Consider the following 20000-nt stretch of genomic DNA (forward strand, 5'->3'; position numbering starts at 1 on the left):
TTGTTTTTGTTTTTCCAGACCTAAAAAAAAGGCTGTACTCCTCTCCCCCTCATACATATATTGTATTTTACTCCTAATGGCTGCACCCCTACTCTTTTTAAGTTCAATCACTCCCAACTGTTCTTTTAAATGTATGTATTTTTCGACATCTACATTATCTACACTGTCAAGCGATGCTATAGTTCCTCACTTAGTTGTTTTCTCAAATTCTCTTCCTTTCTATTTTCTCTCCACTTTTTCTCTTTACTATAATTGATACACTTTTTTTTAATTCTGACTTTTACACTATCCCACCACACATTCATATCTTCACTCTCATTCCACTCATATCCCACATCATTCAACAATTTTTCCATACTTTTCACAAACATTCCATCATCCAGCAAGCTTGCATTAAAGCACCATATCCCTCCTTTACGTACATTCGTTTCTTTTCTAAACGTGATTTCTATTCCAGCGTGATCGCTCCACATATTAGTTTTATATTCAACTTCTTTAATCCACCTCACTACCTCGCATGTCACCAAAGCATAATCTATTCTAGATTGTTTTAATCTATTCAGTACAATTTGTCTCCTGGAGAACACCCTCTCCCATGGATGTAGCAATCTCCAAATATCAATGCATTGTTTCGTTATCATTATATCTTTAAGTGTCCCCCTGCTCACATCCCCCTTAAACACATTATTTTTTGACACATCGGTGGGTGTCATCGCCACATTAAAGTCACCGATTATTATACAATTCCTTTCCCACCATTTGCTTATTGCAATGAAGAATGTTTTCCTTTCTTTTTCTCCATTCGGTGCATATATATTTATGATTCTTATATTTTTCGTTTCATACACACAGTCTATTACTATTATTCTTCCTTCTTTGTCTCCATAAACCAAATTTACCCCTGTTACCCGACGCGTTTTGACTAAAACCGCCACTCCTCTCGCCCTCGACGTGCCATTGGAGCAGAAAATATGGCCCACAAAGTCTTTTTTTATGTCTTCCACCAGGGAATCATCCCACCTGGTCTCCTGCAGGCACAAAACGTCATTCTGCAAGGAAAGAATCGCATGTCTTTTTTCTTTGTTCCTTAGTCCATTCACGTTTATCGAAAATAAATTAAAGGCCATTATCATAAAAATAAAAACAAAAAAAAAGGATTTACAGGGGTTATTGTCAGTCATTATTTGTCCTTACATTTCAATTTTTTCACCAACTTTTTTCGTTGTCCAAGACTTAGTCTTTTTTGCGCACTCGCCAGTTCACTCACATCCATTTCGCTGTCCGTTTCATTGGGACTGGTGCTTTTACCCGTATTATTTAGCGTGATTTTTCTCCCTCCCGCCTGTCCAACACCACTCTCAGGCATCTCCCTCCCCTCTGTGCTCATGCTTACCCCCGGGTCTTCTGCCACGTCCCTTCCGTCTCCTTTTTTCCCTCTCTCGCTCGTTTTTCGCTGCTTCTGCTGTCCTCCCTCTCCAGCCAGCTCCGGCGTCTCCAGCTCGCACTCTGACGCCCGTTCTCCTCCGCTCTCTCCGCTCTGCTCCATTTCTCCGTCACTGTTCTCGTCTTCTCTGATCTCCTTCCTGCTTGCTCCGATCACCTCCTTCTCCTCCGCCTCCTCCTCGTACACCTCCTTCGCCTCGTCTTCATCCTCGTACACCTCCTCCACCTCGTTCTTGCTTTCCTCTCCGTTCTCACACTCACATTCATTTTCTCTTTTTTTACAGTTTGTGCATTTTGTGCTGTTCGCGCTGCACTCTCGCGCAAAGTGTCCCTGCACCCCACAGTTGTGGATCATAAATTCTGGACACTCTCTCAGGATGTGTCCCGGCTGGATGCACATCCTGCACACTTTTTGTTGTCTATCATGTATTACTCTAAAGTATTCGTTCCCCATCACAGTGTTAAACTTTGTGGAGTAAGGGAGTGACTGTACCTGGTCATTAAATCTGACCCGGACAAACCTCGTTCCGTCAGCTATCATTGTTCCAGGCCACATTCTGCGTTTTATTGGTGATGTCGGTTTCACTCCCCATCCCGTCAGCTTCCAAACTATTTCTTCATCTGTGATATACGCTGGCAGGTTTAAAAAAGACACCACCAGCTCATCATTATTTAGTTCTCTCGCCACGACTCTGGTCTCTCCGATTTTAAATCCATCCAGCAGCCTTTCCTTTCCTTTAATGTTGCTCACCGTCACCTCCAGTTTTTCAGGTCCCAGGGTTCTGCACGCCAGCAGGCCCCCACAGATCATTTTTATGTTGCTCATGACGTGATTTAGAGGAACTTTGTCTCCCACCATTTCAATGTTTAGTGTTAGTTTTCTCTCAAAAGACACTTTTGCTTCCTCTTTTTCTGCTCTCTCGCCACCTCTCCCATTCTCTGCATGCGGAGCAATCAGCCCGCCGCTCCTCTCTCTTCCTCTCTCTCCGTCATCCATTCCGTTCCCTGTTTCATTTGCCGTTTTCATCCGTCCTTTTTGTCCGTCGTTCTTCTCGTTGTCGTTTAATCCATTCCTTTGTTTCAGTGCCATGTTTGTTTGTTCACGTTGTTGTCCGTTCTCTTTTCCTTTTTCCATCTCTCCAGTCCGTGGTCCTGTCATCTTTGTGATCCGTCCGTGTGAGTTTGCTCGCGACATACGAGCAAACATTCACAAAAAACAAAAATTCTTCACAAAATTGTGGAAAAAAAAACAGGAAAAAAAGGTGAAAAGAAAAACGATCCCCCTAACAGTCAGTGACTGCTGGGGGACATTCACTCACAATCTGAGGTATTTAAATAAATCCAAAGCGCATCCAAAAAACAAACAAATTAGTCCAGCTGTCCTGCTCAGTACTGACACGTCAGCTCTCCTTCAGCACCACACAAACTCTGACAGCAAAAGGGGCGTGTTCAGGGTGGTATGGCCGTAAGCCATTATTGTGTGCAGAAAGGGGCCTTTTAAAGATGTCATGCCCTTGATTCTGGCTGAATTTTTGGACATGTGAATATGTCTCTCTATGATAAAAAAAAAACACATGATCAAAAAAATTAAACAGCTTACAGCATCTGGTATTCCACAGGCGGTCTCCCATCCAAGTACTAACCAGGCACTACCCTGCTTAGCTTCCGAGATCGGACGAGATCAGGCGTGTTCAGGGTGGTATGGCCGTAAGCCATTATTCTGTGCAGAGAGGGGCCTTTTAAAGATGTCATGCCCTTGATTCTGGCTGAATTTTTGGACATGTGAATATGTCTCTATATGATAAAAAAAAAATATGATCAAAAAAAATGAAAAAGCTTACAGCACCTGGTATTCCCAGGCGGTCTCCCATCCAAGTACTAACCAGGCCCGACTCTGCTTAGCTTCCGAGATCGGACGAGATCGGGCGTGTTCAGGGTGGTATGGCCGTAAGCCATTATTTTGAGCAGACAGGGGCCTTTTAAAGATGTCATGCCCTTGATTCTGGCTGAATTTTTGGACATGTGAATATGTCTCTATATGATAAAAAAAAACATGATCAAAAAAATGAAAAAGCTTACAGCACCTGGTATTCCCAGGCTGTCTCCCATCCAAGTACTAACCAGGCCCGACCCTGCTTAGCTTCTGAGATTGAACGAGATCGGGCGTGTTCAGGGTGGTATGGCTGTAAGCCATTATTGTGTGCAGAAAGGGGCCTTTTAAAGATGTCATGCCCTTGATTCTGGCTGAATTTTTGGACATGTGAATATGTCTCTCTATGATAAAAAAACACATGATCAAAAAAATGAAACAGCTTACAGCATCTGGTATTCCACAGGCGGTCTCCCATCCAAGTACTAACCAGGCCCGACCCTGCTTAGCTTCCGAGATCGGACGAGATCGGGCGTGTTCAGGGTGGTATGGCCGTAAGCCATTATTGTATGCAGAAAGGGGCCTTTTAAAGATGTCATGCCCTTGATTCTGGCTGAATTTTTGGACATGTGAATATGTCTCTATATGATAAAAAAAAACATATGATCAAAAAAAATGAAAAAGCTTACAGCACCTGGTATTCCCAGGCGGTCTCCCATCCAAGTACTAACCAGGCCAGACGCTGCTTAGCTTCCGAGATCGGACAAGTTCAGGGTGGTATGTCCTTAAGCCATTATTGTGTGCAGAAAGGGGCCTTTTAAAGATGTCATGCCCTTGATTCTGGCTGAATTTTTGGACATGTGAATATGTCTCTATATGATAAAAAAAAAACGTATGATCAAAAAAATGAAAAAGCTTACAGCACCTGGTATTCCCAGGCAGTCTCCCATCCAACTAGTAACCAGGCCCAACCCTGCTTAGCTTCCAAGATTGGATGAGTTCAGGGTTGTATGGCCGTAAGCCATTATTGTGTGCAGAAAGGGGCCTTTTAAAGATGTCATGCCCTTGATTCTGGCTGAATTTTAGGACATGTGAATATGTCTCTATATGATAAAAAAAAACATATGATCAAAAAAATGAAAAAGCTTACAGCACCTGGTATTCCCAGGCGGTCTCCCATTCAAGTACTAACCAGGCCCCACCCTGCTTAGCTTCCAAGATCGGACGAGTTCAGGGTGGTATGGCCATAAGCCATTATTGTGTGCAGAAAGGGGCCTTTTAAAGATGTCATGCTCTTGATTCTGGCTGAATATTTGGACATGTGAATATGTCTCTATATGATAAAAAAAAAAACATATGATCAAAAAAATGAAGAAGCTTACAGCACCTGGTATTCCCAGGCTGTCTCCCATCCAAGTACTAACCTGGCCCGACCCTGCTTACCTTCCGAGATCGGATGAGTTCAGGGTGGTATGGCCGTAAGCCATTATTGTGTGCAGAAATGGGCCTTAAAGATGTCATTCCCTTGATTCTGGCTGAATTTTTGGACATGTGAATATGTCTCTATATGATAAAAAAAAAACATATGATCAAAAAAATGAAAAAGCTTTCAGCACCTGGTATTCCCAGGCGGTCTCCCATCCAAGTACTAACCAGGCCCGACCCTGCTTAGCTTCCGAGATCGGACGAGATCGGGCGTGTTCAGGGTGGTATGGCCATAAGTCATTATTGTGTGCAGAAAGGGGCCTTTTAAAGATGTCATGCCCTTGATTCTGGCTGAATTTTTGGACATGTGAATATGTCTCTATATGATAAAAAAAAACATATCATCAAAAAAATGAAAAAGCTTACAGCACCTGGTATTCCCAGGCGGTCTCCCATCCAAGTACTAACCAGGCCCGACCCTGCTCAGCTTCCGAGATCGGACGAGATTGGGCGTGTTCAGGGTGGTATGGCCGTAAGCCATTATTGTGTGCAGAAAGGGGCCTTTTAAAGATGTCATGCCCTTGATTCTGGCTGAATTTTTGGACATGTGAATATGTCTCTATATGATAAAAAAAAACATATGATCAAACAAAATGAAAAAGCTTACAGCACCTGGTATTCCCAGGCGGTCTCCCATCCAAATACTAACCAGGCCCGACCCTGCTTAGCTTCTGAGATCGGACGAGATTGGGCGTGTTCAGGGTGGTATGGCCGTAAGCCATTATTGTGAGCAGAAAGGGGCCTTTTAAAGATGTCATGCCCTTGATTCTGGCTGAATTTTTGGACATGTGAATATGTCTCTATATGATAAAAAAAAAACATGATCAAAAAAATGAAAAAGCTTACAGCACCTGGTATTCCCAGGCGGTCTCCCATCCAAGTACTAACCAGGCCTTACCCTGCTTAGCTTCTGAGATGGAACGAGATCGGGCGTGTTCAGGGTGGTATGGCTGTAAGCCATTATTGTCTGCAGACAGGTGCCTTTTAAAGATGTCATGCCCTTGATTCTGGCTGAATTTTTGGACATGTGAATATGTCTCTATATGATAAAACAAAAAAAACATATGATCAAAAAAATGAAAAAGCTTACAGCATCTGGTATTCCCAGGCGGTCTCCCATCCAAGTACTAACCAGGCACGACCCTACTTAGTTTCCGAGATCGGACGAGATCGGGCGTGTTAAGGGTGGTATGGCCGTAAGCTGTTATTGTGTGCAGAAAGGGGCCTTTTAAAGATGTCATGCCCTTGATTCTGGCTGAATTTCTGGACATGTGAATATGTCTCTATATGATAAAAAAAAAACATATGATCAAAAAAATGGAAAAGCTTACAGCACCTGGTATTCCCAGGCGGTCTCCCATCCAAGTACTAACCAGGCCCTACCCTGCTTGGCTTCAGAGATCGGACGAGATCAAGCGTGTTCAGGGTGGTATGGCCATAAGCCATTATTGTGTGCAGACAGGGGCCTTTTAAAGATGTCATGCCCTTGATTCTGGCTGAATTTTTGGACATGTGAATATGTCTCTATATGATAAAAAAAAAAACATATGATCAAAAAAATGAAAAAGCTTACAGCACCTGGTATTCCCAGGTGGTCTCCCATCCAAGTACTAACCAGGCCCGACCCTGCTTAGCTTCCGAGATCGGGCGTGTTCAGGGTGATATGGCCGTAAGCCATTATTGCGTGCAGATAGGGGCCTCTTAAAGATGTCATGCCCTTGATTCTGGCTGAATTTGTGGACATGTGAATATGTCTCTCTATGATAAAAAAAACATATGATCAAAAAAATTAAAAAAGCTTACAGCATCTGGTATTCCCAGGCGGTCTCCCATTCAAGTACTAACCAGGCCCGACCCTGCTTAGCTTCCGAGATGGGACGAGATCGGGCGTGTTAAGTGTGGTATGGCCGTAAGCCATTATTGTGTGCAGACAGGGGCCTTTTAAAGATGTTATGCCCTTGATTCTGGCTGAATTTTTGGACATGTGAATATGTCTCTATATGATAAAAAAAAAAAACATATGATCAAAAAAATGAAAAAGCTTACAGCACCTGGTATTCCCAGGCGGTCTCCCATCCAAGTACTAACCAGGCCCGACCCTGCTTAGCTTCCTAGATCGGACGAGATCAGGCGTGTTCAGGGTGGTATGTCCTTAAGCCATTATTGTGTGCAGAAAGGGGCCTTTTAAAGATGTCATGCCCTTGATTCTGGCTGAATTTTTGGACATGTGAATATGTCTCTATATGATAAAAAAAAAACATATGATCAAAAAAATGAAAAAACTTACAGCACCTGGTATTCCCAGGCGGTCTCGCATCCAAGAACTAACCAGGCCCTACCCTGCTTAGCTTCCGAGATCGGACGAGATCGGGCGTGTTCAGGGTGGTATGGCCGTAAGCCATTATTGTCTGCAGACAGGGGCCTTTTAAAGATGTCATGCCCTTGATTCTGGCTGAATTTTTGGAAATGTGAATATGTCTCTCTATGATAAAAAAAAAACATATGATCAAAAAAATAAAAAAAGCTTACAGCGTCTGGTATTCCCAGGCGGTCTCCAATCCAAGTACTAACCAGGCCCGACCCTGCTTAGCTTCCAAGATCGGACGAGTTCAGGGTGGTTTGGCCGTAAGCCATTATTGTGTGCAGAAAGGGGCCTTTTAAAGATGTCATGCCCTTGATTCTGGCTGAATTTTTGGACATGTGAATATGTCTCTATATGATAAAAAAAAACATATGATCAAAAAAATGAAAACGCTTACAGCACCTGGTATTCCCAGGTGGTCTCCCATCCAAGTACTAACCAGGCCCGACCCTGCTTAGCTTCCGAGATCGGACGAGATCGGGCGTGTTCAGGATGGTATGGCCGTAAGCCATTATTGTATGCAGAAAGGGGCCTTTTAAAGATGTCATGCCCTTGATTCTAGCTGAATTTTTGGACATGTGAATATGTCTCTATATGATAAAAAAAAAACATATGATCAAAAAAATGAAAAAACTTACAGCACCTGGTATTCCCAGGCGGTCTCCCATCCAAGTACTAACCAGGCCCTACCCTGCTTAGCTTCCGAGATCGGACGAGATCAGGCGTGTTCAGGGTGGTATGGCCATAAGCCATTATTGTGTGCAGAGAGGGGCCTTTTAAAGATGTCATGCCCTTGATTCTGGCTGAATTTTTGGACATGTGAATATGTCTCTATATGATAAAAAAAACATATGATCAAAAAAAATGAAAAAGCTTACAGCGTCTGGTATTCCCAGGCGGTCTCCCATCCAAGTACTAACCAGGCACGACCCTACTTAGTTTCCGAGATCGGACGAGATCGGGCGTGTTAAGGGTGGTATGGCCGTAAGCCGTTATTGTGTGCAGAAAGGAGCCTTTTAAAGATGTCATGCCCTTGATTCTGGCTGAATTTTTGGACATGTGAATATGTCTCTATATGATAAAAAAAAAACATATGATCAAAAAAATGAAAAAGCTTACAGCACCTGGTATTCCCAGGCGGTCTCCCATCCAAGTACTAACCAGGCCCTACCCTGCTTAGCTTCCGAGATCGGACGAGATCAAGCGTGTTCAGGGTGGTATGGCCGTAAGTCATTATTGTGTGCAGACAGGGGCCTTTTAAAGATGTCATGCCCTTGATTCTGGCTGAATTTTTGGACATGTGAATATGTCTCTATATGATAAAAAAAAACATGATCAAAAAAATGAAAAAGCTTACAGCACCTGGTATTCCCAGGCGGTCTCCCATCCAAGTACTAACCAGGCCCGACCCTGCTTAGCTTCCGAGATCGGACGAGATCAGGCGTGTTCAGAGTGGTATGGCCGTAAGCCATTATTGTGTGCAGACAGGGGCCTTTTAAAGATGTCATGCCCTTGATTCTGGCTGAATTTGTGGACATGTGAATATGTCTCTATATGATAAAAAAAAAAACATATGATCAAAAAAATGAAAAAGCTTACAGCACCTGGTATTCCCAGGCGGTCTGCCATCGAAGTACTAACCTGGCCCGACCCTGCTTAGCTTCAGAGATCGGACGAGATCAGGCGTGTTCAGGGTGGTATGGCCGTAAGCTGTTATTGTGTGCAGACAGGGGCCTTTTAAAGATGTCATGCCCTTGATTCTGGCTGAATTTTTGGACATGTGAATATGTCTCTATATGATAAAAAAAAACATATGATTAAAAAAATGAAAAAACTTACAGCACCTGGTATTCCCAGGATGTCTCCCATCCAAGTACTAACCAGGCCCTACCCTGCTTAGCTTCCGAGATCGGACGACATCAGGCGTGTTCAGGGTGGTATGGCCGTAAGCCATTATTGTATGCAGAAAGGGGCCTTTTAAAGATGTCATGCCCTTGATTCTGGCTGAATTTTAGGACATGTGAATATGTCTCTCTATGATAAAAAAAACATATGATCAAAAAAATAAAAAAAGCTTACAGCATCTGGTATTCCCAGGCGGTCTCCCATTCAAGTACTAACCAGGCCCGACCCTGCTTAGCTTCCGAGATGGGACGAGATCGGGCGTGTTAAGGGTGGTATGGCCGTAAGCCATTATTGTGTGCAGACAGGGGCCTTTTAAAGATGTTATGCCCTTGATTCTGGCTGAATTTTTGGACATGTGAATATGTCTCTATATGATAAAAAAAAAAAACATATGATCAAAAAAATGAAAAAGCTTACAGCACCTGGTATTCCCAGGCGGTCTCCCATCCAAGTACTAACCAGGCCCTACCCTGCTTAGCTTCCGAGATCGGACGAGATCAGGCGTGTTCAGGGTGGTATGGCCGTAAGCAATTATTGTGTGCAGACAGGGGCCTTTTAAAGATCTCATGCCCTTGATTCTGGCTGAATTTTTGGACATGTGAATATGTCTCTATATGATAAAAAAAGAACATATGATCAAAAAAAATGAAAAAGCTTACAGCACCTGGTATTCCCAGGCGGTCTCCCATCCAAGTACTAACCAGGCCAGACGCTGCTTAGCTTCCGAGATCGGACAAGTTCAGGGTGGTATGTCCTTAAGCCATTATTGTGTGCAGAAAGGGGCCTTTTAAAGATGTCATGCCCTTGATTCTGGCTGAATGTTTGGACATGTGAATATGTCTCTATATGATAAAAAAAAAACATGATCAAAAAAATGAAAAAGCTTACAGCACCTGGTATTCCCAGGCGGTCTCCCATCCAAGTACTAACCAGGCCTTACCCTGCTTAGCTTCTGAGATGGAACGAGATCGGGCATGTTCAGGGTGGTATGGCCGTAAGCCATTATTGTGTGCAGACAGGGGCCTTTTAAAGATGTCATGCCCTTGATTCTGGCTGAATTTTTGGACATGTGAATATGTCTCTCTATGATAAAAAAAAAAACATATGATCAAAAAAATAAAAAAAGCTTACAGCGTCTGGTATTCCCAGGCGTTCTCCCATCAAAGTACTAACCAGGCCCGACCCTGCTTAGCTTCCAAGATCGGACGAGTTCAGGGTGGTTTGGCCGTAAGCCATTATTGTGTGCAGAAAGGGGCCTTTTAAAGATGTCATGCCCTTGATTCTGGCTGAATTTTTGGACATGTGAATATGTCTCTATATGATAAAAAAAAAACATTTGATCAAAAAAATGAAACAGCTTACAGCAGTTGATATTCCACAGGCGGTCTCCCATCCAAGTACTAACGAGGCCCGACCCTGCATAGCTTCCGAGATCAGACGAGATCGGGCGTGTTCAGGGTGGTATGGCCGTAAGCCATTATTGTGTGCAGAAAGGGGCCTTTTAAAGATGTCATGCCCTTGATTCTGGCTGAATTTTTGGACATGTGAATATGTCTCTCTATGATAAAAAAAAAACACATGATCAAAAAAATGAAACAGCTTACAGCACCTGGTATTCCCAGGCGGTCTCCCATCCAAGTACTAACCAGGCACGACCCTGCTTAGTTTCCGAGATCGGACGAGATCGGACGAGTTCAGGGTGGTATGACCGTAAGCCATTATTGTGTGCAGAAAGGGGCCTTTTAAAGATGTCATGCCCTTGATTCTGGCTGAATTTTTGGACATGTGAATATGTCTCTATATGATAAAAAAAAACATATGATTAAAAAAATGAAAAAACTTACAGCACCTGGTATTCCCAGGCTGTCTCCCATCCAAGTACTAACCAGGCCCTACCCTGCTTAGCTTCCGAGATCGGACGACATCAGGCGTGTTCAGGGTGGTATGGCCGTAAGCCATTATTGTATGCAGAAAGGGGCCTTTTAAAGATGTCATGCCCTTGATTCTGGCTGAATTTTAGGACATGTGAATATGTCTCTATATGATAAAAAAAAAACATATGATCAAAAAAATGAAAAAACTTACAGCACCTGGTATTCCCAGGCTGTCTCCCATCCAAGTACTAACCAGGCCCTACCCTGCTTTGCTTCCGAGATCGGACGAGATCAGGCGTGTTCAGGGTGGTATGGCCGTAAGCCATTATTGTGTGCAGAGAGGGGCCTTTTAAAGATGTCATGCCCTTGATTCTGGCTGAATTTTTGGACATGTGAATATGTCTCGATATGATAAAAAAAACATATGATCAAAAAAAATGAAAGAGCTTACAGCACCTGGTATTCCCAGGCGGTCTCCCATCCAAGTACTAACCAGGCCCGACCCTGCTTAGCTTCCGAGATCGGACGAGATCGGGCTTGTTCAGGGTGGTATGGCCGTAAGCCATTATTGTGTGCAGAAAGGGGCCTTTTAAAGATGTCATGCCCTTGATTCTGGCTGAATTTTTGGACATGTGAATATGTCTCTATATGATAAAAAAAACATATGATCAAAAAAAATGAAAGAGCTTACAGCACCTGGTATTCCCAGGCGGTCTCCCATCCAAGTACTAACCAGGCCCGACCCTGCTTAGCTTCCGAGATCGGACGAGATCGGGCTTGTTCAGGGTGGTATGGCCGTAAGCCATTATTGTGTGCAGAAAGGGGCCTTTTAAAGATGTCATGCCCTTGATTCTGGCTGAATTTTTGGACATGTGAATATGTCTCTATATGATAAAAAAAAACATATGATCAAACAAAATGAAAAAGCTTACAGCACCTGGTATTCCCAGGCGGTCTCCCATCCAAGTACTAAGCAGGCCCGACCCTGCTTAGCTTCTGAGATCGGATGAGATCGGGCGTGTTCAGGGTGGTATGGCCGTAAGCCATTATTGTGTGCAGAAAGGGGCCTTTTAAAGATGTCATGCCCTTGATTCTGGCTGAATTTTTGGACATGTGAATATGTCTCTATATGATAAAAAAAAACATATGATCAAAAAAATGAAAAAGCTTACAGCACCTGGTATTCCCAGGCGGTCTCCCATCCAAGTACTAACCAGGCCCGACCCTGCATAGCTTCCTAGATCGGACGAGATTGGGCGTGTTCAGGGTGGTATGGCCGTAAGCCATTATTGTGTGCAGAAAGGGGCCATTTAAAGATGTCATGCCCTTGATTCTGGCTAAATTTTTGGACATGTGAATATGTCTCTATATGATAAAAAAAAAACATATGATCAAAAAAATGAAAAAGCTTACAGCGTCTGGTATTCCCAGGCGGTCTCCCATCCAAGTACTAACCAGGCACGACCCTACTTAGTTTCCGAGATCGGACGAGATCGGGCGTGTTAAGGGTGGTATGGCCGTAAGCTGTTATTGCGTGCAGAAAGGGGCCTTTTAAAGATGTCATGCCCTTGATTCTGGCTGAATTTTTGGACATGTGAATATGTCTCTATATGATAAAAAAAAAACATATGATCAAAAAAATGAAAAAGCTTACAGCCCCTGGTATTCCCAGGCGGTCTCCCATCCAAGTACTAACCAGGCACTAGCCTGCTTAGCTTCCGAGATCGGACAAGATCAGGCGTGTTCAGGGTGGTATGGCCATAAGCCATTATTGTGTGCAGACAGGGGCCTTTTAAAGATGTCATGCCCTTGATTCTGGCTGAATTTTAGGACATGTGAATATGTCTCTATATGATAAAAAAAACATATGATCAAAAAAATGAAAACGCTTACAGCACCTGGTATTCCCAGGTGGTCTCCCATCCAAGTACTAACCAGGCCCGACCCTGCTTTGCTTCCGAGATCGGACGAGATCGGGCGTGTTCAGGGTGGTATGGCCGTAAGCCATTATTGTGTGCAGACAGGGGCCTTTTAAAGATGTCATGCCCTTGATTCTGGCTGAATTTGTGGACATGTGAATATGTCTCTCTATGATAAAAAAAACATATGATCAAAAAAATAAAAAAAGCTTACAGCATCTGGTATTCCCAGGCGGTCTCCCATTCAAGTACTAACCAGGCCCGACCCTGCTTAGCTTCTGAGATGGGACGAGATCGGGCGTGTTAAGGGTGGTATGGCCGTAAGCCATTATTTTGTGCAGACAGGGGCCTTTTAAAGATGTTATGCCCTTGATTCTGGCTGAATTTTTGGACATGTGAATATGTCTCTATATGATAAAAAAAGAACATATGATCAAAAAAAATGAAAAAGCTTACAGCACCTGGTATTCCCAGGCGGTCTCCCATCCAAGTACTAACCAGGCCAGACGCTGCTTAGCTTCCGAGATCGGACAAGTTCAGGGTGGTATGTCCTTAAGCCATTATTGTGTGCAGACAGGGGCCTTTTAAAGATGTCATGCCCTTGATTCTGGCAGAATTTTTGGACATGTGAATATGTCTCTATATGATAAAAAAAAACATATGATCAAAAAAATGAAAAAGCTTACAGCACCTGGTATTCCCAGGCGGTCTCCCATCTAAGTAATAACCAGGCCCGACCATGCTTAGCTTCCGAGATCGGACGAGTTCAGGGTGGTATGGCCGTAAGCCATTATTGTGTGCAGAAATGGGCCTTAAAGATGTCATTCCCTTGATTCTGGCTGAATTTTTGGACATGTGAATATGTCTCTATATGATCAAAAAAAAACATATGATCAAAAAAATGAAAAAGCTTACAACACCTGGTATTCCCAGGCGGTCTCCCATCCAAGTACTAACCAGGCCTGACCTTGCTTAGCTTCCGAGATCGGAAGAGATCGGGCGTGTTCAGGGTGGTATGGCTGTAAGCCATTATTGTGTGCAGACAGGGGCCTTTTAAAGATGTCATGCCCTTGATTCTGGCTGAATTTTTGGACATGTGAATATGTCTCTATATGATAAAAAAAAAACATATGATCAAAAAAATGAAAAAGCTTATAGCACCTGGTATTCCCAGGCGGTCTCCCATCCAAGTACTAACCAGGCCCGACCCTGCTTAGCTTCCGAGATCGGACGAGATCGGGCGTGTTTTTATTTTTTTTTTATCTTTTATTATCAAAATTACAAAAACATTTATAATTCTTTCACATCATTTACAACAAATGCTATTACAATACATACACCCTCTAAATTAAACCTCCCCTCTGACGCAAACGGCACCCTAAAAACAATAAAAACATAGCATCAGGAAAAAAAACTCAAACCACTCCTGATACCCCCAACTCATGACAACTCTTCTGAGTCCCTCCCCCAAAGCAAACACCCCTCTGAAAACAAACCACAAAAACATACAAAAACCCCACAGTATTCTCAAAAAACCACTGAGAAAAAAAAAACCACCAAATCAAATCACCCATTTTCCCCATGACCAAAAAAGAAGCCCTCGTACCAAAAAAACAAAAACAAAATAATTTAGACATCCCACATAATTCCCTCCTCATTTACTCTACACACATTCGCACCTTCCACAAACATTCTCACAAACTCACTCTCATTCGCTATGTACAACAATTTAAGATGTGCTTTCCATTCATTCACAAACATTCTCCACACATTCATTTTCTTACTTTCATACAGTGCATAATTCCTTCTGTTAAAAACCGCTTTTCTTGCAAAAGCCAAAATTATATTCATTACATTGTGATTTTTTTGTTTTGTTCCCACCCCCAACAACACCGACAATTCCCACCCCCTTTCATTCCAACACTCATTCTTACTGCATTTCCCCAACATTTCTCTTATTTTTCCCCAAAAATAAACCAATTCCCCACACGTAACAAACAAATGTATTAAATCCTCATCCGTACTTTCACATACACAACACTTTCTTTCATACCTCTCCTTATGGATCTGATGCAGGACGATGCAGGTGAAGATCCTCCTGTGCCTCAGTTTGAAATCTAGGTCAAATATTGCATGTGGTGTATGCGGAATGTTAATGTTCTTCCATATCATGTTGCTTGTTATGTCCGGGTATGTGTCTGTCCATTTTACTTCGGATGTGGGTTTCTGTATTCTATGTGTGATTGCGCACCTATACCAAATTTTTGTAGTGACATCTGTAATGTTGTGTTTCTTCTCCCCTAGGCACAGGGAGATCCCCCCCACATCGTCCTGCATCACTCCCTCCTTCTCTTTGATTAATTTTTCCCATTCGCTCGACAAAGACAATTTTACATTTGCAAACACTCTCTCAATCACATCCTTTCTGCACACACACCCTTTATTTTTTAAACCCCTCACCACCATTTGTAAATCAAAATCCCCCCCACAGTTCAGTAAATCCCTTATTCTAATATATCCCGCTTTCAACATAGCTTCACACTTAATTACCCTCTCCCCATTTTTAAAATACGGGCTCGAGAGGAAGGGCAGTCGTAGCACTGACCCTCTCGTTCCGCACTCTGGTACAGTCCAGGATGAAACCTGATACCACGCACTGAGTACTTCCTGGAAAAACCGTGGCAAGTGTTTAAATGAATCTGGGTTATTGATCTGGTACAGGTTGTCCTCGTTGTAGAGTCCAAAACTGCACAGATATTTTTTGAAGTGGTTTTTCCAAACTACGTTCCGGTTCTGGTCCATAAATTTGCCTATCAATTTGACTCTTAGTGCTACTTTTTTTGTAAGTAAATCAATCAAAGCTAGCCCCCCCTGATCTTTAGCCCCTATTATTGTTTTGTGAGCTATACTCGCTGCTTTGTTTTTCCAAATAAAGTCCCTAATGGTCTTTGAAATCTCCTTAAAGGCCCAGTCCGGAAGCGTACAAGTACTCAGCGCATGATTCACTTTGGACAACACGAGAGCATTTGTTACGGCTACCCTTCCTCTCAACAATAGACCCCTCGCTTTCCACAAATTCAATGTTTTTTTAATTTTACCCACCACCTCTTTCCATGTTACATCATCACATTCATTCTCATTTTTCCCCATATTCACTCCCAACACTTTTCTTCTCTCACACACCGTTTTAAATCCCCACTTATTAACTAGATTGGATTCCTTACCTAGTAACATAATTTCTGACTTATTTTCATTTACTTTTGCCCCAGATGCTCTTTCATAAGTTTGTACATGTTTTAATATCAATTCTATATCCTCCTCTCCTTTTACCATTATATTCACGTCATCTGCATACTGTATTATTTTTACGTTTTCCTTACCTATACCTTTTATGTTTACGTCTTCCGATATCAGTGCTGCCAGCGGCTCTGCTACCAAGCTGTACAACAGCGCTGACATCGGACATCCTTGTCTCACTGACCTTGATATTTTAAAAGAATCAGTTAGTTCCCCGTTACATTTTATCTTGCTTTCCGCTCCTGTATACAACATATTTATCCATTCTCTCATTCTCTCCCCGAATCCAAACTTCTCTAACACCTTCCCCATGAACCCGTGATCTACTCTGTCAAAAGCTTTATTTAAATCAATCCCTAGCCATATTCCCCCCTCCCCTTCCATATCCCTGACCGTCTGTTTTATTGAAATGATTGAGTCTGCTATGTCTCTGTTTGGTATACTGTATGATTGTGTTTGTTCTATGATTGTTCTTATTACCTCCCTGATTCTATTGGCTATTGTTTTCGCTATGATTTTGTAGTCTGTGTTGAGTAGGCTGATTGGTCTGTAGTTGTCCAGATTTTTATTGTCCCCCTTGTTTTTGTAAAAAATAGTAACCACCCCTTCCCCTAAACTTTTTGGTATATGTTTCACTTTTTCCATATATTTACTCAATTTGTTCACCAAGGGCACCAGCTGCTCTTTGAAAGCTTGGTAGAATTCCGCAGTTAGGCCATCGCTCCCAGGACTTATGTTTTTGTTTAACCCCTCTAAAGCACTTCTGATTTCTCCCTCTGTAAACTCACAATCACACCACATTTTATCGTCCTCGCTTAGTTTTTTCTTTAAGGCACCCAAAGCTCTGTTCACACTCACGCTATCACACTCCTGTCTCGAAAACAGGCTTTCATAATAGCCCTTTACTATTTCTAAAATTCCCTTTTTATCTGTCACACTTTTACCTGCTTCATTTAATAAGTCGTTTATTTCTGTTCTTTTTTGTTTTTGTTTTTCCAGACCTAAAAAAAAGGCTGTACTCCTCTCCCCCTCATACATATATTGTATTTTACTCCTAATGGCTGCACCCCTACTCTTATTAAGTTCAATCACTCCCAACTGTTCTTTTAAATGTATGTATTTTTCGACATCTACATTATCTACACTGTCAAGCGATGCTATTTCCTCACTTAGTTGTTTTCTCAAATTCTCTTCCTTTCTATTTTCTCTCCACTTTTTCTCTTTACTATAATTGATACACTTTTTTTTAATTCTGACTTTTACACTATCCCACCACACATTCATATCTTCACTCTCATTCCACTCATATCCCACATCATTCAACAATCTTTCCATACTTTTCACAAACATTCCATCATCCAGCAAGCTTGCATTAAAGCACCATATCCCTCCTTTACGTACATTCGTTTCTTTTCTAAACGTGATTTCTATTCCAGCGTGATCGCTCCACATATTAGTTTTATATTCAACTTCTTTAATCCACCTCACTACCTCGCATGTCACCAAAGCATAATCTATTCTAGATTGTTTTAATCTATTCAGTACAATTTGTCTCCTGGAGAACACCCTCTCCCATGGATGTAGCAATCTCCAAATATCAATGCATTGTTTCGTTATCATTATATCTTTAAGTGTCCCCCTGCTCACATCCCCCTTAAACACATTATTTTTTGACACATCGGTGGGTGTCAACGCCACATTAAAGTCACCGATTATTATACAATTCCTTTCCCACCATTTGCTTATTGCAATGAAGAATGTTTTCCTTTCTTTTTCTCCATTCGGTGCATATATATTTATGATTCTTATATTTTTCGTTTCATACACACAGTCTATTACTATTATTCTTCCTTCTTTGTCTCCATAAACCAAATTTACCCCTGTTACCCGACCCGTTTTGACTAAAACCGCCACTCCTCTCGCCCTCGACGTGCCATTGGAGCAGAAAATATGGCCCACAAAGTCTTTTTTTATGTCTTCCACCAGGGAATCATCCCACCTGGTCTCCTGCAGGCACAAAACGTCATTCTGCAAGGAAAGAATCGCATGTCTTTTTTCTTTGTTCCTTAGTCCATTCACGTTTATCGAAAATAAATTAAAGGCCATTATCATAAAAATAAAAACAAAAAAAACGGATTTACAGGGGTTATTGTCAGTCATTATTTGTCCTTACATTTCAATTTTTTCACCAACTTTTTTCGTTGTCCAAGACTTAGTCTTTTTTGCGCACTCGCCAGTTCACTCACATCCATTTCGCTGTCCGTTTCATTGGGACTGGTGCTTTTACCCGTATTATTTAGCGTGATTTTTCTCCCTCCCGCCTGTCCAACACCACTCTCAGGCATCTCCCTCCCCTCTGTGCTCATGCTTACCCCCGGGTCTTCTGCCACGTCCCTTCCGTCTCCTTTTTTCCCTCTCTCGCTCGTTTTTCGCTGCTTCTGCTGTCCTCCCTCTCCAGCCAGCTCCGGCGTCTCCAGCTCGCACTCTGACGCCCGTTCTCCTCCGCTCTCTCCGCTCTGCTCCATTTCTCCGTCACTGTTCTCGTCTTCTCTGATCTCCTTCCTGCTTGCTCCGATCACCTCCTTCTCCTCCGCCTCCTCCTCGTACACCTCCTCCGCCTCGTCTTCATCCTCGTACACCTCCTCCACCTCGTTCTTGCTTTCCTCTCCGTTCTCACACTCACATTCATTTTCTCTTTTTTTACAGTTTGTGCATTTTGTGCTGTTCGCGCTGCACTCTCGCGCAAAGTGTCCCTGCACCCCACAGTTGTGGCACATAAATTCTGGACACTCTCTCAGGATGTGTCCCGGCTGGATGCACATCCTGCACACTTTTTGTTGTCTATCATGTATTACTCTAAAGTATTCGTTCCCCATCACAGTGTTAAACTTTGTGGAGTAAGGGAGTGACTGTACCTGGTCATTAAATCTGACCCGGACAAACCTCGTTCCGTCAGCTATCATTGTTCCAGGCCACATTCTGCGTTTTATTGGTGATGTCGGTTTCACTCCCCATCCCGTCAGCTTCCAAACTATTTCTTCATCTGTGATATACGCTGGCAGGTTTAAAAAAGACACCACCAGCTCATCATTATTTAGTTCTCTCGCCACGACTCTGGTCTCTCCGATTTTAAATCCATCCAGCAGCCTTTCCTTTCCTTTAATGTTGCTCAACGTCACCTCCAGTTTTTCAGGTCCCAGGGTTCTGCACGCCAGCAGGCCCCCACAGATCATTTTTATGTTGCTCATGACGTGATTTAGAGGAACTTTGTCTCCCACCATTTCAATGTTTAGTGTTAGTTTTCTCTCAAACGACACTTTTGCTTCCTCTTTTTCTGCTCTCTCGCCACCTCTCCCATTCTCTGCATGCGGAGCAATCAGCCCGCCGCTCCTCTCTCTTCCTCTCTCTCCGTCATCCATTCCGTTCCCTGTTTCATTTGCCGTTTTCATCCGTCCTTTTTGTCCGTCGTTCTTCTCGTTGTCGTTTAATCCATTCCTTTGTTTCAGTGCCATGTTTGTTTGTTCACGTTGTTGTCCGTTCTCTTTTCCTTTTTCCATCTCTCCAGTCCGTGGTCCTGTCATTTTTGTGATCCGTCCGTGTGAGTTTGCTCGCGACATACGAGCAAACATTCACAAAAAACAAAAATTCTTCACAAAATTGTGGAAAAAAAAACAGGAAAAAAGGTGAAAAGAAAAACGATCCCCCTAACAGTCAGTGACTGCTGGGGGACATTCACTCAAAATCTGAGGTATTTAAATAAATCCAAAGCGCATCCAAAAAACAAACAAATTAGTCCAGCTGTCCTGCTCAGTACTGACACGTCAGCTCTCCTTCAGCACCACACA

The 20000-nt window shown here is 42.7% G+C and overlaps 30 non-coding genes and 13 pseudogenes across 30 annotated transcripts; all 43 read right to left on the reverse strand.

Moving 5' to 3' along the window:
* Nucleotides 1-3036: 3036 nt before the first annotated feature.
* LOC132960674 (5S ribosomal RNA) lies at nt 3037-3156 on the reverse strand. Its single transcript, XR_009667441.1, has one exon. It is a non-coding gene; the product is annotated as a 5S ribosomal RNA (ribosomal RNA).
* A 121-nt stretch (nt 3157-3277) lies between these two features.
* LOC132961122 (5S ribosomal RNA) lies at nt 3278-3396 on the reverse strand. Its single transcript, XR_009667501.1, has one exon. It is a non-coding gene; the product is annotated as a 5S ribosomal RNA (ribosomal RNA).
* A 119-nt stretch (nt 3397-3515) lies between these two features.
* On the reverse strand, nt 3516-3634 carry LOC132961588 (5S ribosomal RNA). Its single transcript, XR_009667942.1, has one exon. It is a non-coding gene; the product is annotated as a 5S ribosomal RNA (ribosomal RNA).
* A 119-nt stretch (nt 3635-3753) lies between these two features.
* LOC132961461 (5S ribosomal RNA) lies at nt 3754-3873 on the reverse strand. The gene has a single exon (XR_009667824.1). It is a non-coding gene; the product is annotated as a 5S ribosomal RNA (ribosomal RNA).
* A 353-nt stretch (nt 3874-4226) lies between these two features.
* On the reverse strand, nt 4227-4335 carry LOC132961008 (5S ribosomal RNA; annotated as a pseudogene).
* Nucleotides 4336-4456: 121 nt separating this feature from the next.
* Nucleotides 4457-4565, reverse strand: LOC132960892 (5S ribosomal RNA; annotated as a pseudogene).
* A 123-nt stretch (nt 4566-4688) lies between these two features.
* LOC132960779 (5S ribosomal RNA) lies at nt 4689-4797 on the reverse strand (annotated as a pseudogene).
* Nucleotides 4798-4917: 120 nt separating this feature from the next.
* LOC132961354 (5S ribosomal RNA) lies at nt 4918-5036 on the reverse strand. The gene has a single exon (XR_009667719.1). It is a non-coding gene; the product is annotated as a 5S ribosomal RNA (ribosomal RNA).
* A 121-nt stretch (nt 5037-5157) lies between these two features.
* Nucleotides 5158-5276, reverse strand: LOC132961417 (5S ribosomal RNA). Its single transcript, XR_009667780.1, has one exon. It is a non-coding gene; the product is annotated as a 5S ribosomal RNA (ribosomal RNA).
* A 122-nt stretch (nt 5277-5398) lies between these two features.
* On the reverse strand, nt 5399-5517 carry LOC132961484 (5S ribosomal RNA). The gene has a single exon (XR_009667846.1). It is a non-coding gene; the product is annotated as a 5S ribosomal RNA (ribosomal RNA).
* Nucleotides 5518-5637: 120 nt separating this feature from the next.
* On the reverse strand, nt 5638-5756 carry LOC132960647 (5S ribosomal RNA). Its single transcript, XR_009667420.1, has one exon. It is a non-coding gene; the product is annotated as a 5S ribosomal RNA (ribosomal RNA).
* Nucleotides 5757-5881: 125 nt separating this feature from the next.
* LOC132960664 (5S ribosomal RNA) lies at nt 5882-6000 on the reverse strand. The gene has a single exon (XR_009667435.1). It is a non-coding gene; the product is annotated as a 5S ribosomal RNA (ribosomal RNA).
* A 122-nt stretch (nt 6001-6122) lies between these two features.
* Nucleotides 6123-6241, reverse strand: LOC132961368 (5S ribosomal RNA). The gene has a single exon (XR_009667733.1). It is a non-coding gene; the product is annotated as a 5S ribosomal RNA (ribosomal RNA).
* Nucleotides 6242-6364: 123 nt separating this feature from the next.
* LOC132960671 (5S ribosomal RNA) lies at nt 6365-6473 on the reverse strand (annotated as a pseudogene).
* A 121-nt stretch (nt 6474-6594) lies between these two features.
* LOC132960725 (5S ribosomal RNA) lies at nt 6595-6713 on the reverse strand (annotated as a pseudogene).
* A 124-nt stretch (nt 6714-6837) lies between these two features.
* LOC132960665 (5S ribosomal RNA) lies at nt 6838-6956 on the reverse strand. The gene has a single exon (XR_009667436.1). It is a non-coding gene; the product is annotated as a 5S ribosomal RNA (ribosomal RNA).
* A 122-nt stretch (nt 6957-7078) lies between these two features.
* On the reverse strand, nt 7079-7197 carry LOC132961472 (5S ribosomal RNA). The gene has a single exon (XR_009667834.1). It is a non-coding gene; the product is annotated as a 5S ribosomal RNA (ribosomal RNA).
* A 123-nt stretch (nt 7198-7320) lies between these two features.
* Nucleotides 7321-7429, reverse strand: LOC132961087 (5S ribosomal RNA; annotated as a pseudogene).
* Nucleotides 7430-7550: 121 nt separating this feature from the next.
* LOC132961092 (5S ribosomal RNA) lies at nt 7551-7669 on the reverse strand. Its single transcript, XR_009667486.1, has one exon. It is a non-coding gene; the product is annotated as a 5S ribosomal RNA (ribosomal RNA).
* Nucleotides 7670-7791: 122 nt separating this feature from the next.
* Nucleotides 7792-7910, reverse strand: LOC132961213 (5S ribosomal RNA). Its single transcript, XR_009667588.1, has one exon. It is a non-coding gene; the product is annotated as a 5S ribosomal RNA (ribosomal RNA).
* A 121-nt stretch (nt 7911-8031) lies between these two features.
* LOC132960722 (5S ribosomal RNA) lies at nt 8032-8150 on the reverse strand (annotated as a pseudogene).
* Nucleotides 8151-8272: 122 nt separating this feature from the next.
* LOC132961271 (5S ribosomal RNA) lies at nt 8273-8391 on the reverse strand. The gene has a single exon (XR_009667641.1). It is a non-coding gene; the product is annotated as a 5S ribosomal RNA (ribosomal RNA).
* A 119-nt stretch (nt 8392-8510) lies between these two features.
* LOC132961157 (5S ribosomal RNA) lies at nt 8511-8629 on the reverse strand. Its single transcript, XR_009667535.1, has one exon. It is a non-coding gene; the product is annotated as a 5S ribosomal RNA (ribosomal RNA).
* A 123-nt stretch (nt 8630-8752) lies between these two features.
* Nucleotides 8753-8871, reverse strand: LOC132961336 (5S ribosomal RNA). The gene has a single exon (XR_009667702.1). It is a non-coding gene; the product is annotated as a 5S ribosomal RNA (ribosomal RNA).
* Nucleotides 8872-8992: 121 nt separating this feature from the next.
* Nucleotides 8993-9111, reverse strand: LOC132961583 (5S ribosomal RNA). The gene has a single exon (XR_009667937.1). It is a non-coding gene; the product is annotated as a 5S ribosomal RNA (ribosomal RNA).
* Nucleotides 9112-9232: 121 nt separating this feature from the next.
* Nucleotides 9233-9351, reverse strand: LOC132961578 (5S ribosomal RNA). The gene has a single exon (XR_009667933.1). It is a non-coding gene; the product is annotated as a 5S ribosomal RNA (ribosomal RNA).
* A 124-nt stretch (nt 9352-9475) lies between these two features.
* Nucleotides 9476-9594, reverse strand: LOC132961524 (5S ribosomal RNA). The gene has a single exon (XR_009667885.1). It is a non-coding gene; the product is annotated as a 5S ribosomal RNA (ribosomal RNA).
* A 352-nt stretch (nt 9595-9946) lies between these two features.
* On the reverse strand, nt 9947-10065 carry LOC132960678 (5S ribosomal RNA). Its single transcript, XR_009667445.1, has one exon. It is a non-coding gene; the product is annotated as a 5S ribosomal RNA (ribosomal RNA).
* Nucleotides 10066-10189: 124 nt separating this feature from the next.
* LOC132961095 (5S ribosomal RNA) lies at nt 10190-10298 on the reverse strand (annotated as a pseudogene).
* A 122-nt stretch (nt 10299-10420) lies between these two features.
* LOC132960936 (5S ribosomal RNA) lies at nt 10421-10540 on the reverse strand (annotated as a pseudogene).
* Nucleotides 10541-10662: 122 nt separating this feature from the next.
* Nucleotides 10663-10781, reverse strand: LOC132961540 (5S ribosomal RNA). Its single transcript, XR_009667900.1, has one exon. It is a non-coding gene; the product is annotated as a 5S ribosomal RNA (ribosomal RNA).
* Nucleotides 10782-10902: 121 nt separating this feature from the next.
* Nucleotides 10903-11021, reverse strand: LOC132960654 (5S ribosomal RNA). Its single transcript, XR_009667427.1, has one exon. It is a non-coding gene; the product is annotated as a 5S ribosomal RNA (ribosomal RNA).
* Nucleotides 11022-11143: 122 nt separating this feature from the next.
* On the reverse strand, nt 11144-11262 carry LOC132961490 (5S ribosomal RNA). The gene has a single exon (XR_009667851.1). It is a non-coding gene; the product is annotated as a 5S ribosomal RNA (ribosomal RNA).
* A 121-nt stretch (nt 11263-11383) lies between these two features.
* Nucleotides 11384-11502, reverse strand: LOC132961145 (5S ribosomal RNA). Its single transcript, XR_009667523.1, has one exon. It is a non-coding gene; the product is annotated as a 5S ribosomal RNA (ribosomal RNA).
* A 121-nt stretch (nt 11503-11623) lies between these two features.
* Nucleotides 11624-11742, reverse strand: LOC132961146 (5S ribosomal RNA). Its single transcript, XR_009667524.1, has one exon. It is a non-coding gene; the product is annotated as a 5S ribosomal RNA (ribosomal RNA).
* Nucleotides 11743-11864: 122 nt separating this feature from the next.
* Nucleotides 11865-11983, reverse strand: LOC132961287 (5S ribosomal RNA). Its single transcript, XR_009667656.1, has one exon. It is a non-coding gene; the product is annotated as a 5S ribosomal RNA (ribosomal RNA).
* A 121-nt stretch (nt 11984-12104) lies between these two features.
* LOC132961459 (5S ribosomal RNA) lies at nt 12105-12223 on the reverse strand. The gene has a single exon (XR_009667822.1). It is a non-coding gene; the product is annotated as a 5S ribosomal RNA (ribosomal RNA).
* Nucleotides 12224-12345: 122 nt separating this feature from the next.
* On the reverse strand, nt 12346-12464 carry LOC132960723 (5S ribosomal RNA; annotated as a pseudogene).
* Nucleotides 12465-12586: 122 nt separating this feature from the next.
* On the reverse strand, nt 12587-12705 carry LOC132960688 (5S ribosomal RNA; annotated as a pseudogene).
* A 120-nt stretch (nt 12706-12825) lies between these two features.
* Nucleotides 12826-12944, reverse strand: LOC132961118 (5S ribosomal RNA). The gene has a single exon (XR_009667497.1). It is a non-coding gene; the product is annotated as a 5S ribosomal RNA (ribosomal RNA).
* Nucleotides 12945-13065: 121 nt separating this feature from the next.
* Nucleotides 13066-13184, reverse strand: LOC132960735 (5S ribosomal RNA; annotated as a pseudogene).
* Nucleotides 13185-13537: 353 nt separating this feature from the next.
* Nucleotides 13538-13646, reverse strand: LOC132960923 (5S ribosomal RNA; annotated as a pseudogene).
* A 120-nt stretch (nt 13647-13766) lies between these two features.
* On the reverse strand, nt 13767-13885 carry LOC132961471 (5S ribosomal RNA). The gene has a single exon (XR_009667833.1). It is a non-coding gene; the product is annotated as a 5S ribosomal RNA (ribosomal RNA).
* Nucleotides 13886-20000: the final 6115 nt, after the last annotated feature.

Source organism: Labrus mixtus, unplaced genomic scaffold, assembly GCF_963584025.1.
Source record: "Labrus mixtus unplaced genomic scaffold, fLabMix1.1 SCAFFOLD_30, whole genome shotgun sequence".
In the NCBI taxonomy this organism is placed as follows: domain Eukaryota; kingdom Metazoa; phylum Chordata; class Actinopteri; order Labriformes; family Labridae; genus Labrus; species Labrus mixtus.